Below are 14133 nucleotides of genomic sequence, written 5' to 3' on the forward strand. Positions count from 1 at the left end.
TTTGGCGGGCACCCACCAAGAATGGAATAACGCCAGATTTAGGAAGCTGGCTGAGGACCGCAAAGTCTGTAGTCAGGTGACTGGTTTGTCCCAAGCTGGATTCCTCCTTAGGTAGTCTTTCATATCTCAGCCGAATCCTTGCATTCGATGCTGAAGTCCATGTAGTATTATAATCCAGGTTCGGATATGGCATGCCAATCGGATCCGCAGATAGTAGATTGGTATCATGTAGCAAGAGTCTACCTGGGCAATGGACAGTCCTCCATTCAGACCATTGGGGTCATCACGACTGGTGGATAAGACTGGGCTCTTATTGGCTAGATTTTAAGCCGTATACAAAATATCCCAGTAGTAATGGTTTCTGGCAGAGACAAGGGAGAGACAGCTAAGTTACATCGCATCTAGCAATACATATCGTAATACAACGGGAGGTTCGCATAATTGCTTTGTCTGGGTATATGACCTTCACTGGCCAAGGCAATTACATGAGTCAACAAGAACTTTAAAGGTGGTGTCACACATAGCGACGCAGCAGCGATCACGACCAGCGATCTGATTTTATCAGGATCGCTGCTGCGGCGTTACATGGTCGTTGGTGAGCTGTCAAACAGGCAGATCTCACCAGTGACCAGTCAGTCCCCAGCTAGCAGCGACGTGTGGAAGCGTAACTAAGGTAAATATCGGGTAACTGTTCCCTGCACTCCTAGCCAGAGTACACATCGGGTTAATTACTCGATGTGTACTCAAGCTACGTATGCAGGGAGCAGGGAACCGGCACTGGCAGCGTGAGAGCGGCGGACGCTAGTAACTAAGGTAAATATCGGGTAACCAAGGAAAGGGCTTCTTGGTTACCCGATGTGTACCGTGGTTACAGCTTACCGCAGGCTGCCAGACAGCGGCTCCCTGCTCGCTTCAGTTCGTCGCTCTCTTGCTGTCACACACAGCAATGTGTGCTTCACAGCGGTAGAGCAACGTCCAAAAAATGAAACAGGACATTCAGCAACGATCGGCGACCTCACAGCAGGGGCCAGGTTGTTGCTGGATGTCACACACAGCGACAGCGATGGGACGTCGCTGCTACATCACACAAAATGGTGACTTAGCAGCGACGTCATTGTCGTCGTCGCTATGTGTGACACCACCTTAACACTAGACTCCTAAGAATCTTGTAGAAACAATGACGGGCTTATCCCCAGTTGATGAACAAAATATCATCATGTCCAAGTCGTCACAGGAGCCATCTGTGTTGCTTCCGGTCTTGTAATGATGACTACAACTATACACTGTTGTTCTGTATCAAGAGTCGAGATGCAAAATGTGACAACAAGCACAGGGCTTTTCTTCTTCTGCAAATCCCTAATGAGTGGTGGCAGGGACACAAAGCCATCTAGAGTTCCATGGATTTTAATGGAAAGAAGCCTCTAGCTGTGGTGTAACTGAGCTCCTGGAGCTCTCTGAGCAGATGAGAAACTATCCATTGCTCCTCATGTTGAAAGATAGAAAGCTTAATGGTACGTCTCCAACAGTAACCGATTGAGTGATTTTTTTGTTTTGGCTATTTTTATTGTATTTCAGAGTTAGACAACTATGTACCATTTACATAACAGTAGTGCACAAAGTCTTATCAAAGGGAATAAACAATATGACCCTTATGTAATGAAAAGACAAAGTTGTTAATAGTTAAACAGGAAGTGTTCTCAGGTTGTCAAAGACAACATTAGAAACACAATCTATTTCCAATATGGAGTTCTGCATACTTTGACTGTGATTTCTGTTTTACATAGTGTTTTCCTGAAAAGACCTATCCCAAACATAAGGCCTAGCAATATGTTTTGGTCTTTTTTTAGGAGTAAGCTTAAAATATCTGTAACTTGTATTGTTGCACGTTGTCCTGTTGTGTTGCTGTAAGCCTGGCTAGTTAAACGTATGTAATACAAAATTACTATTTCACCCCTTCCCCTGCCCACTCATCCACGCCGACGTCAGTGACTGGGTGCAATCAAACTGCATCACAATCTTCAGACTGGTCGTCTGCTCTCCTGACCTGAGAATGACAGCTGTAGAGAAATACATGCTGTCACGCTCGAATCAGGAGAGCCACCGTCACAGAGGGGGTCGGCAGGGTAAGGGGTGAATATTCATTTTGCATTTAGGGGCAAGTAATATAGCAGTCTGACTGCACCCAATGACTGACGCCGACACAAAAGGAAAAGGGGTGGATGGAGGAAGGGGTGAATATTCATTTTGCATTAATAGGAAAGTAATACAGCATTCTGAAAGCACCCAATCACTGGAGGTGTGGGTGGGGGAAGGGGTGAATATTCATTTTGCATTAACATCCGTTTAACTAGCCAGTGCACGACTTTACATTTTCTGGGTCTTACAGCAACCACTGGGCAACGTACAGCAATAAAAAAAAAAGACATCCCCTGAAAATAAGCCCTAGCGGATTTATTGGAGCCAAAATAATATAAGACCCTGTCTTATTTTCAGGGGAAACATGGTAATGGAAAAACCTTTAACGGAGTTGTCAATCACTTAACCGTCCAGCATGTTATTGATTGAGATAGGCTGGATCAGCCTGTACCTCCTGTAAGAGGAAGCTTGGTTGTGGGCAGTGGTTTGAAAAAAAACTCCCATTTTTTTATTTTGAGACTATGTTGGACTGTTTTTTATGCTCAATAGAAATAAACAAAGAAGAAATTAAGAATAAAGCAACTTTATACATAGTCTTCTTTAAAGAATCCATCATTTTAGTTTTTTTTTTCATTTCACCGGTGGAGTGGTGTTTAAAATTTAAGTCCCCTGCCCTTAGTCTAATACTCACCCTCTGGCAACTACATCCGTTCTTAGCGCTGCTCCAGTCGGTCTTCTTCAGTTTGTGACCGGCTCCAGTGTTTTTGGATTACCACATCAGAGGTCGCTCTTCAATGCAAGTCTATGAGAGCCTCATTCTGACGCTCATAGACTTGCATGAAGTGCTTTGGATGTAACTTCTGACCTACGTCCACTCAGATGTTACGGTCACAAGATGTTGCCGAAGGAATAGAGCAACATCAGAGAAGGTGAAGACACCAGAAGGTGATTATAAGACAGTGGGCAGGGGATTTCGATTTAAAGCACCACTCCTGAACTGAAAAAACCCCTGCTGGAGTGGTGGTTTATATTTCCCTTAGCATTTTGAAACTACAGCTGATTTGAAGTCAATGTGCATATTAATGGACAATCAACAAACCAACTGCAGTCTTTATATCTGGCCTTTGCTTGCTCCGAACATAAATTTAGTGGATGTGAAAGGAAAAGGGGACAGACTGTCGACTTCATAATGAGACCATACCTCCCAAGCGTCCTGGATACAGCGGGACTATCCCGGTTTTAAGCCGATGTCCCACTGTCAAGGCAGTGAGCCATGTGCCCCATCGCTCCGCCCACCCACTCTCTCAACGTCTCGCTTTCTCTTCCAGTCTCGCTTTCTCCCCCTCCTATCCACGTGAGAAGAGTCGAGTGCTACTTCAACCTGCTCTGGCTCATGTGCTGCTGCTACATGTTATGGGTCAGTGGCAGCTGCACTTCCCTGGCAGCCAGCGCTTTAAACCCGGCACCTGCAGCCCAGCGTGCACCGCTGACCGCTGAGCTGCTAGTGTACGGAAGTTCATCTGTTGGCGGAGCTACCGCGCGACATGCTGAGCTCCTGTACACAGATGAAGAGACTGGAGGGAGACTAGCCGCAGCACCAAGGAACGTCACCGGGTCCAGTGTTGTACGTGACCCCCCACCTACCCAGAACTGATGCCCCAAACCCCCTCCTCACCAGAGCTGTTTGCCTCCAGCCACCCCCCCCAACCAGAGCTGTATGCCTCCAACCCCCCTCACTAGAACTGTATGCCCCCAGCCCCCCTCACTGGAACTTTATGCCCCCAGACACCCCCCACGAGAACTGTATGCCTCTAGCCACCCCCCACCAGTGCTGTATGCCTCCAGCCCCCCTATCCAGAGTTGTATGCCCCCAGCCCCCCCTCACCAGAACTGTATACATATCCAGCCACCCCCCCTCATCAGAGCTTTATGCCTCCAATCCCCGTCACCAGAACTGTATGCCCCCCTCACCAGAACTGTATGCCTCCAGCCACCCCCCCTCACCAGAGCTGTACGCCTCCAGCCCCACCTCACCAGAACTGTATTCCCCTAGCCCCCCTCACCAGAACTGTATGCCTCCAACCACCTCCCCCTCACCAAAGCTGTATGCTTCCAGCCCCACTCACCAGAACTGTATTCCTCCAGCCAACCGCCCCATCACCAGAGCTGTATGCCTCCAGCCACTCCCTCTCATCAGAACTGTATGCCCCCAGACCCCCATCACCAGAACTGTATGCCTCCAGCCCCCCCAACAGAGCTGTATGCCTCCAGCCCCCCTAAAAACAGAACTGTATTCCTCCAGCCAACCGCCCCATCACCAGAGCTGTATGCCTCCAGCCACTGCCTCTCATCAGAACTGTATGCCCCCAGCCCCCCTCACCAGAACTGTATGCCTCCAGCCCCCCCCCCCCCAACAGATCTGTATGCCTCCAGCCCCCCTCACCAGAACTGTATGCCCCCACACCCCCTAACCAGAACGGTATGCTCCCAGCCCCCCTCACCAGAGCTGTATGCCCCCAGCTCCCCTCACCAGAGCTGTATGCCCCTAGCTACCTTCTCACCAGAGCTGTATGCCTCCAGCCCCCCTCATCAGAACTGTTTGCCCCATCCCCCCTTACCAGAACTGTATGCCCCCAGCCCCCCCACCAGATCTGTAAGCCCCAAGCCCCCTCACCAGAGCTGTATGGGCACCGCCACCACTAGAGCTGTATGGGCACCTCCCCCATCAGAGCTGTATGGGGCCCCCCATCAGAGCTGTATGGGGCCCCCCACCAGAGCTGTATGTACTCCCAGACCTGTATGAGCCCCAAAATCAGAGCTCTATGCCCCCCAGTAACATCTATGCTACCAGTAATGTGTATATCTACCTAGTAATTTGTATGCCCACCTGGTAATTTGTATGCCCCAGAGTAAAGTGCATTTCCCCAAGTAATTTGTAGTAACGTGTATGCCCTTTGGTAACATGTATGTCCCTCAGTAAAGTGAATGCCACCCCGCAGTAAGGCTGATTTCACACATCAGTGAAAAACACAGACGTTTTTCACTGACGTGTTAGTGTATGTATAGTGTATGTGTATGTATATGTCCCTCCGTGTGCCGTGTTTCACGGCAAACGTGGCTTTCCATGTGCAATCCAGGCTCCGTGATTCCACATGGACATAAACTCACCTGACCCCGTTCCTGCTGTCCGTGGTGCTGAACTCTCCCGCGGTGCAGCATCCGGCTGCTGTCTCTCTCACTTCTGCAGCTACTTCCGGGTCGGCTGTGCCGTGCATAATGAATATGCATGCCAGTAATGAGCCGGCCAGGAAGCTGCAGAAAGCAGAGGCCAAACACAGCGTCGCTGGAAAAGGTGAGTTAAAAATGTTTTTTATTTTCAATATCCGTGTATTTCTGGTACGTGTTTCACGGATCACACCAAAGTGTAGTCCATGGGACATCAGTGATGCCAGAAAAAAAACGTACATGTCTCCGTGCGGCAATCACAGACACGCGTGTACACCACACAGACACTGTCAGTGAAAAACCACTTATGTGTGTACAGACACATTGATTATAATGGGTCTGCGTATGTCCCAGATTCTGGTACATATAAATACTGCAACATACATACAAGAATCACTGACGTCTGAAAAAGGCCTAATATGTATGCCCCCTCAAGTACAGTCTATGCCCCAAGCCTCTCCTGTGATGTATATACTATAACCCCAGTTCCTCCATTGTTGTATATACTGCAACCCCCAGTCCCTCCTGTGATGTATATACAGTCATGGCCAAAAGTTTTGAGAAAGACACCAAAATTATATTTTCACATGATCTGTTGCCCTCTGGTTTTTAATTGTGTTTGTCTGATGTTTACATCACATACAGAAATATTATTGCAATCATATTATGAGTACCAAAAGGTTATAATGACAGTTGGAATGAGTTAATGCAGCAAGTCAATATTTGCAGTGTTGACCCTTCTTCTTCAGGACAACTGCAATTCTCCCTGGCATGCTCTCAATCAACTTCTGGACCTAATCCTGACTGATTGCTTATGCAAGAATGGACAGCTATGCTTGCATTTTACCAGAATTTGTTGGTTTTTGTTTGTCCACCCGTCTCTTGATGATTGCCCACAAGTTCTCAATGGGATTAAGATCTGGGGAGTTTCCAGGCCATGGACCCAAAATCTCTATGTTTTGTTCCATGAGCCATTTAGTGATCACCTTTGCTTTATGGCAAGGTGCTCCATCATGCTGGAAAAGGCATTGTTGGACGCCAAACTGCTCTTGGACAGTTGGGAGAAGTTGCTCTTGGAGGACATTCTGGTACCATTCTTTATTCATGGCTGTGTTTTTAGGCAAGACTGTGAGTGAGCCGATTCCCTTGGCTGAGAAGCAACCCCACACATGAATCGTTTCAGGATGCTTAACAGTTGGCATGAGACAAGACTGGTGGTAGCGCTCACCTCTTCTTCTCCTAATAAGCTGTTTTCCAGATGTCCCAAACAATTGAAAAGGGGATTCATCTGAGAAAATGACTTTACCCCAGTCCTCAGCAGTCCACTCCCTGTACTTTTTGCAGACTATCAGTCGGTCCCTGATGTTTTTTCTGTAGAGAAGTGGCTTTTTTGCTGCCCTCCTTGAAACCAGGCCTTGCTCAAGCAGTCTCCGCCTCACAGTGCATGCAGAAGCACTCACACCAGCCTGCTGCCATTGCTGAGATAGCTCGGCACTGCTGGTAGTCCGATCCCGCAGCTGAAACAGTTTTAAGATATGGTCCTGGCGTTTGCTGGTCCTTCTTGGGCGCCCTGGAGCCTTTTTGGCAACAATGGAAGCTCTCTCCGTGAAGTTCTTGATGATGCGATAGATTGTTGACTGAGGTGCAATCTTTGTAGCTGCGATACTCTTCCCTGTTAGGCCATTTTTGTACAGAGCAATGATGGCTGCACGTGTTTCTTTAGAGATAACCATGGTTAACTGAAGAGAAACAATGATACCAAGCACCAGCCTCCTTTTAAAGTGTCCAGTGGTGTCATTCTTACTTAATCATGACTGATTGATCGCCAGCCCTGTCCTCATCAACACCCACACCTGTGTTAATGGAACAATCACTAAAACAATGTTATCTGCTCCTTTTAAGGCAGGAATGCAATGATGTTGAAATGGGTTTTGGGGGTTGAAGTTCATTTTCTTAGCCAATATTGACTTTGCAAGTAATTGCTGTTAAGCTGATCACTCTTTATGACATTCTGGAGTATATGCAAATTGCCATTAGAAAAACTTAAGCAGTAGACTTTGTAAAAATTAATATTTGTAGCATTCTCAAAACTTTTGGCCATGACTGTACTGTAGTCCCCAGCTCCTCCTGTGATATAATTAAAAAAAGCCATCCTCCCTTGTGATAAATATACAGCAGTGTCAGTGTGCGAACCTAGGTCTGTTACAGTGATGTCCATCACATGCCCAGGAGGAGCTGGACAGAGAAAAGCGGGGGAGGTGAGTGAGGCTGTCGTCGATTTCCCCATATTAATACCTCTAATGTGTCTGGATGTATGATGTATATATCTATGTATGTCAGTGTATATGACTGTGTGTATAGATTTGTCTGTCTATATTGTGAGGTAGTGACCACCAATGTTCTGGATGGTCGCTGTGTGTCACAGTGGAGAAGGATCCCCTGCGCTATTGAACTGAAGGTGTGACTGTGGGACCTGTAGTTCTACAGGACTTGGGGGTTGGAATTAAGGGTCAGGCTCCCTTTAAACAATGGCTGGTGTGATGGATAGGGCAGGAGAATCACATACTTCCACCTGTGGGTGTGTCCGGTCGAGTTTAATAGACTTAGTTTTAGAGACAGACAGAAGTCTGAGAGTGAGCTGCACATGGAGATTTGTGTGCTGGAGGTCTCAGTCTGTGTGAAGACTGGAGAGACTTCTGGTAATCAGTCCAGGTGAGGACTGGGGAAAAGACTGGAGCCTGGCTGGAGAGGGCTGGAGGCTGCAGGAAGCAACCACAGTGAGTGGTGTTCGCTGGCAGGAGCCAGAGTGTGGAGACTCCACTATGGACATTTAATTGGACTGGAAGCCCACGGTATGTGGATATGTTATATTTTCCTTTAAGCCGGGAGAGGCTTTGTTACATTTGTTTAGCAGTTAATGCCGAGTCTAACAAACTCCTGGGTTTTATAAGAGATGGTGATACCTGTGTTGCCTAAGCTACCTAGCACTGCTGCAAGCGAGTGAAACCCCCTGGTTGCGGTAAGCAACGTTACAATATGCATTTTAGGGAATTTGGCTTCAAATATGTACCGTATATGTACATATGCCTATATGTGTACGTATCTATTTATGTGCGTTTCTGTGTGTGCATGGGGATCTCCAGTGCATCTCCAGAAAGAGTTTACTCCCAAAAATGGTGCATGACAGTGCACACGGTGACTCCGTCTGCACCATTATAGTAAATGGTCCCATCAGTGCATATGTTCAAAACTCGTTCTGTGGTGAGTTCAGACCGAAGCCCCTAATAGACCACTGAACGGAGATCAGAACGCAGTGTGAAAGCGGCATATCATCATGATTTCAGCAGACAAGCAGAACATTAAGTCTACAGTATTCTCGAATTGCTTCTATTAACCAGAAGCACAATATTATTAAATATATTTTATCTAATAGAATAGACCTGATAGGTAATGCGCAGCTTTTATATAGTGCAGATTTAGGTGTCAGATCTTCTTTAAAATAGAATTATGAAATACAAGAAAAACTACCGAGTTTGCATTAAGCATATAATTTAGCACTTGTAGATATTTTTTCTGTTTACACTTATTGTTTATAAGAGTATGTGCCTACGATCAGGACTCGCTGTGTCCTGGACGCAGCGGGTCTTTACCTGTGGGGCTGGATGTCACCTCCCCAGGAGACCACAGCTGCTTGTGCCCCTGATCAGGGTTCAGTGCGCTGCGGTCTCCTGCTTGTGTTCTCCTTACGGAGGACACAAACGACAGCAGCAACCAAATAACATGCTGCGGTCTGGAAAGACACTCCACAGGTCAGTATTTGCTACTGAATCCTTCCACTATGCTTGTATTGTACACCACAGCGTTTTGGACACAGCAAAAACACGCTACATCCAAAACGCTGCAAACGGAGACCAAAATGACCGCGGGCAGAAGCAGATGCATGTGAAGGAGCTCCTACACATCTGAGAGCATCCTGCTTTCTTGCCAGCAAAAACACCTGCTGAAGCCCCCCTTTTGTTCCTGAGGGACCTTGACTCCTTTTACAACTGAGGCCTAGCGACACATTGAAGGCGTCAAGGCCTGAAATGATCTGACCCTGGCTGGGGGCTAAAATCTGCCAGCAGAGGATCGGTGAGTCACCGCTGATACTGGTACGGCACTCCAGAGACCGGCGGCCTTACCCGGGCTCCAGCTGAAGCTGTAGGGGGACTGCAAATTCGGAGGCTGCCAGAGAGCAGAGGAGACCCGACGCCATCTTGTGGAGGTCAGTGTCAGGGCCCGGTATTTCGTGGTGACTTCAACTGGTGTGGCAGAGGATCCGGGAGCCTGTGGACAGAGGGGGATCTGTCGCCTACCTGATCCGGAAGCGAGTGGACAGCTGGAGCGGTGAGGAGCGTGAACCAGGCAGAGCTCATAGACAGCCACTTAGTGGTCCTTGGGCCTCAATGAAGACTAGGCGGCAGCAGACGGCAGTGGGCGTGGAAGCTCGTCAGAGATCAGAGAGAGAGGCGGATGGTAAGTGCAGTTTCCTGACTCCCCTGGCCCCCCTCGGAGGGACCCTGGACTGACCGCTGTGAACGCGCCGCCCTGCCACCCCCCCATCCGGTAACGGACACCCATCATACTGAAAGCTTGCGCCCGCCGGCTTGGCAGCAGTCTCCCCCAGCAATTGTTTGTTCTCAGCCTGGCTACACACCACAGGTAGTGGGGTCACCCGATGCACAACTGGCTTAAGCACTGAAGCGGAGACCCGGGGTGAGGAGACCCACAGCCTGAGGCCCGAAGCATAATCCTCCAGCACAATAGAGGATAACTATAGTCTGTCCGATCCTATATATCTACTCCAGAATCAATGCTGAGAGTGGTGTATATGTACTGCCACTTCAGAGGGATAGACATTCTGGCATATACCGAGCTGGAGCGTTGCCACATCTAGGATCTGACACATAGCTCTTCTGATATAAAAGGTGGAATATCTTCACCCTTACCCTCCAATTGACATGTAAAACTCCTATTTCCACGCTGCGCAGAGGGGGTAGTGAGGTGAGACCCCATTTTCTCTGAAAAAAAGACTTCACAATGGTTAAAATCAGCAACAAAATGACCAGTTCATTGCCTAAACCAGCTGCGACTACTACTCAGGCACCTACCCTCAGCGGAAGCCGAGACCGACAATTCCCATAACCTAACTACTAAAGACGTCCAGGATATAGACGAAGATAATGACAGAGGGAGATACCGCCAACAAAGACCTCCCTATTTCCAGATCCTTTATTAAGCAGATTCTTACTAAAGCTATGGAGCCAGTGGTAAAAGAACTTTCAGACATCAAACATGATATTGGCCACATAGGCCATAGGGTGGAATCTCTGGAAGTCTCACAACCTACCATTATCACTACTTCAAATTCCATCATCTCCTGCCTACAACATCAAGGAGATAGTATTAACCAAATCCATGCCATATTGGAGGACCACGACAATAGGAAAAGGCGAAATAACCTCAGATTAAAACTCCTTTCAGAATCAGTAGCAATCGAAGCATTAGTTTCGGCCCTGCAAATTATATTCTCTAACCTTCTGGAATCTGATCCCTCGCCTCCAGTGGAATTGGTCAGAACCCATAGATCATTAAGACCTTGCCCCAAACAGGGTGAACCACCACGGGATGTCATTTGCCGCTTCCTAGACTACCGAGTCAAAGAACTCATACTCAAAGAAGCCAAGAGAGGCGGAATCAATAAGCTATGAAGGATCGAAAATTATAATATTTCAAGACCTAGCCTCCACCACTTTAACTAAGAGATGGTTACTAAAACCTCTTACAGAAGGGCTACGCCAAAACCAATTCCCATATCGCTGGCTATTCCCATTCGGCATTGCAATAACAGCTAAAGGAAAACACTATCAAGGCAGATCTTCAGCAGAAAGAAGAGGAATCTGTGAAAAATTGGGGATCACACTGGAGAAATATCTGGATCTGGAAATACACCATTCGACTTCTGCATTACAGCCGCTCCCTGAGACGTCACCATGGCACACCCTCAACCCAAAACCCCACAGATCCAGGCGTAAAGCGGCAAAGAAACTTCTGATGAATTCGGAAAGCAAACACCGCTGTGGGGTCCTAGTGTCGGTCAATTACTGGTTGTTATTATTATTCTTATATGTAGAAGGTTTGAAGTCCTTATAGGGATTTTACACTTACTGCCCCCTGCTGACGATAGCTTATATCTTTGAATTCTAAAATGTTGGTATTATTGAATTTCTCATCTTATTCTACCTACAAAATTATTTTTCCTTTTTGGTTTCCCTGATTTTGTTTCTCTTCTTGTTCTAGGTCTGGTCCATTCATCCTCTTGAAAATATGCTCCGTTACCCACAGATCTGAATATGTCGACCCATCACAAGGTATTTAATGTGATTTAATGCACATGGGCTAAACTCCCCCATACCAAGGTCACGAACTCTATCTAGTTTGCACAAGAGACATGCAGACATCATAATCTTACAGGAGACCCACTTCCGTGAAGGCAAAATTCCATGTTTTGAGAAAGCACATTATAATCTATGGTTTTATGCCCCCTCCCCAAGTAGAGGATCCAGGGGGGTTTCAGTGGCCCTCGCCAAAGATATACCTTTCCTGCTCCGCGACATAGTTGAAGATCCCGAAGGTCGTTACCTTTTCATTAAAGGCTTACAGGCTGGATTAATGGTAACCTTGGGGAACCTCTATGCTCCAAATGTCAAGCAGATTCGTTGGCTATTGTCTACGATTAAAAAATTCTGGGCATTCTTGGAAGGCACCCCTATACTATGCGGGGATTTCAATCTCGCCCTAGAACCTAAATTAGACTCCACCGCAAAAAAGAGCCACATTTCCCTTCGAGATCTATCCCGGATTAAAAGCACTATTCTCTCTATTTCCTTGATTGATATTTGGCGCTACTTGCATCCAACAACCAAAGACTTTACCTTCTTCTCTCACACTCACAAATCATATCATATCATAGATTAGACTACATCTTCCTGCTAAGATATCTCGTACCTAATGTTGTGGACACCGAAATTCAATCAACACCATACTCTGATCATGCTCTGGTTGATGCCAGACTCTCCCTACAGAGACCATACCTGCTCCACCGTACGTGGAGATTGAATGAATCAATTCTCTCCTCAGATGACAATAGAAAACGCATCTCTGAATGTCTCCGTAACTATTTTACAGTAAATGAGACACCTGATATCACAGCCCCAATATTGTGGGAGGCGCACAATGAGGTCATAAGGGGAGAGTTGATTTCCATTTCTCACACCTTAATAAGCAAAGGAAATCGCAACTGCAAAACCTCCATGAACAGATAGCCACTTTGGAATTTCAGCACAAGAAGTCTCTATCCCAGCAGACCTTGGAAAAACCGACTGCTAGACGAGTGGCTCATAGAGATCTAATCAATAAACAGTCAGCCAAGCTATACTTAAGTTGGAAAAATCGTATGTTCCATCATGGTGATAAACCTACTAAACTAATGATATCATTGATAAAAAAAAAAAAAAAAGACAAGCCTGCACCTTTATCCATGCAATTAAAACTCCCCAAGGCCATCACACGCATGATTATTCCCAAATATCAAAAGAATTTCTATGGTTCTATTCAGACCTGTATCAAATTTGCCCAGAAGAGACGCCAATGGAAAAGGAGAAGAGGAAATGTGACATACACACTTACCTGGCCAAACTCAATCCTCCGAAACTCTCTACTTCGCAGCAAACATCCTTATCTAAACCATTCACTCGCGCTGAGGTTCAGTCCATCCTGTCAAAAAGTCCCGCTGGGAGGGCTCCAGGTCCAGACGGCCTACCCATGGTATATTATAAAACGTTCTTTGAAGTCCTGGGAAACCACCTCCTAAAGACATGTAATGCATTACTTCTCGGCGACCCAATTCCCAAACAAGCATTAGAGGCCCATATATCACTAATACATAAGGAAGGAAAAGATCCAAAGTGTTTGTGGAAGTTATAGAGCCATTTCAATACTAAACGTGGATCTAAAAATTTACGCTAGTTTAATTACAAACAGAGTGGCCATAATCCTCCCCGACCTCATATCTCCGGAGTAATACGGTTTTCCTAGAGGACAAGAAGGAAAGGATAACGCGCTACGTCTTTTGAATTTAATGCAATTTGCCAGAGTCCATAATTTACAGGGTCGGACTGGGGTGTCTGGGGCCTACCAGGGGAAATAACTCTAGGGGCCCACCACCCTACAGCTACATGCAAATATCTAGTAGCTGCTATGCCCGTTATAGTTTAGCGATGACTGTATACACAGGCGGTCCTGCACATCTCCTGTGCACACACAATAACTCTGTACAATTACAGTACTTTGCAGTAATGGGATCTATGGTGACAAGTTATCACCGATCCACAGGGTAGGTAGGTGATAACTTATTGACTGGTGGAACCAGACCAGTGGAAACCGCACCGATCGGAAGAATGAGGAACTTTTATCCTTGACAGGGCACTTATATGCCCATTATACAATGCAGCAGAAGGTGGGATGTGTGACCGCAACTCCATTCATCCTCTGTGGGGTGGGATGTGTGACCGCAGCTCCCTTCATCCTCTGTGGGGTGGGATGTGTGACCGCAGCTCCATTCATCCTCTGTGGGGTGGGATGTGTGACAGCAGCTCCATTCATCCTCTGTGGGGTGGGATGTGTGACAGCAGCTCCATTCATCCTCTGTGGGGTGGAATGTGTGACCGCAGC

At 46.9% G+C, this 14133-nt stretch overlaps 1 protein-coding gene across 1 annotated transcript in view; it reads right to left on the reverse strand.

The window, feature by feature from the left end:
- KIFAP3 (kinesin associated protein 3) overlaps positions 1-14133 on the reverse strand; it is a 347223-nt gene that overhangs the window by 20034 nt on the left and 313056 nt on the right. The window lies entirely within an intron of this gene.

This window comes from Anomaloglossus baeobatrachus, chromosome 8, assembly GCF_048569485.1.
Source record: "Anomaloglossus baeobatrachus isolate aAnoBae1 chromosome 8, aAnoBae1.hap1, whole genome shotgun sequence".
Lineage (NCBI taxonomy): Eukaryota > Metazoa > Chordata > Amphibia > Anura > Aromobatidae > Anomaloglossus > Anomaloglossus baeobatrachus.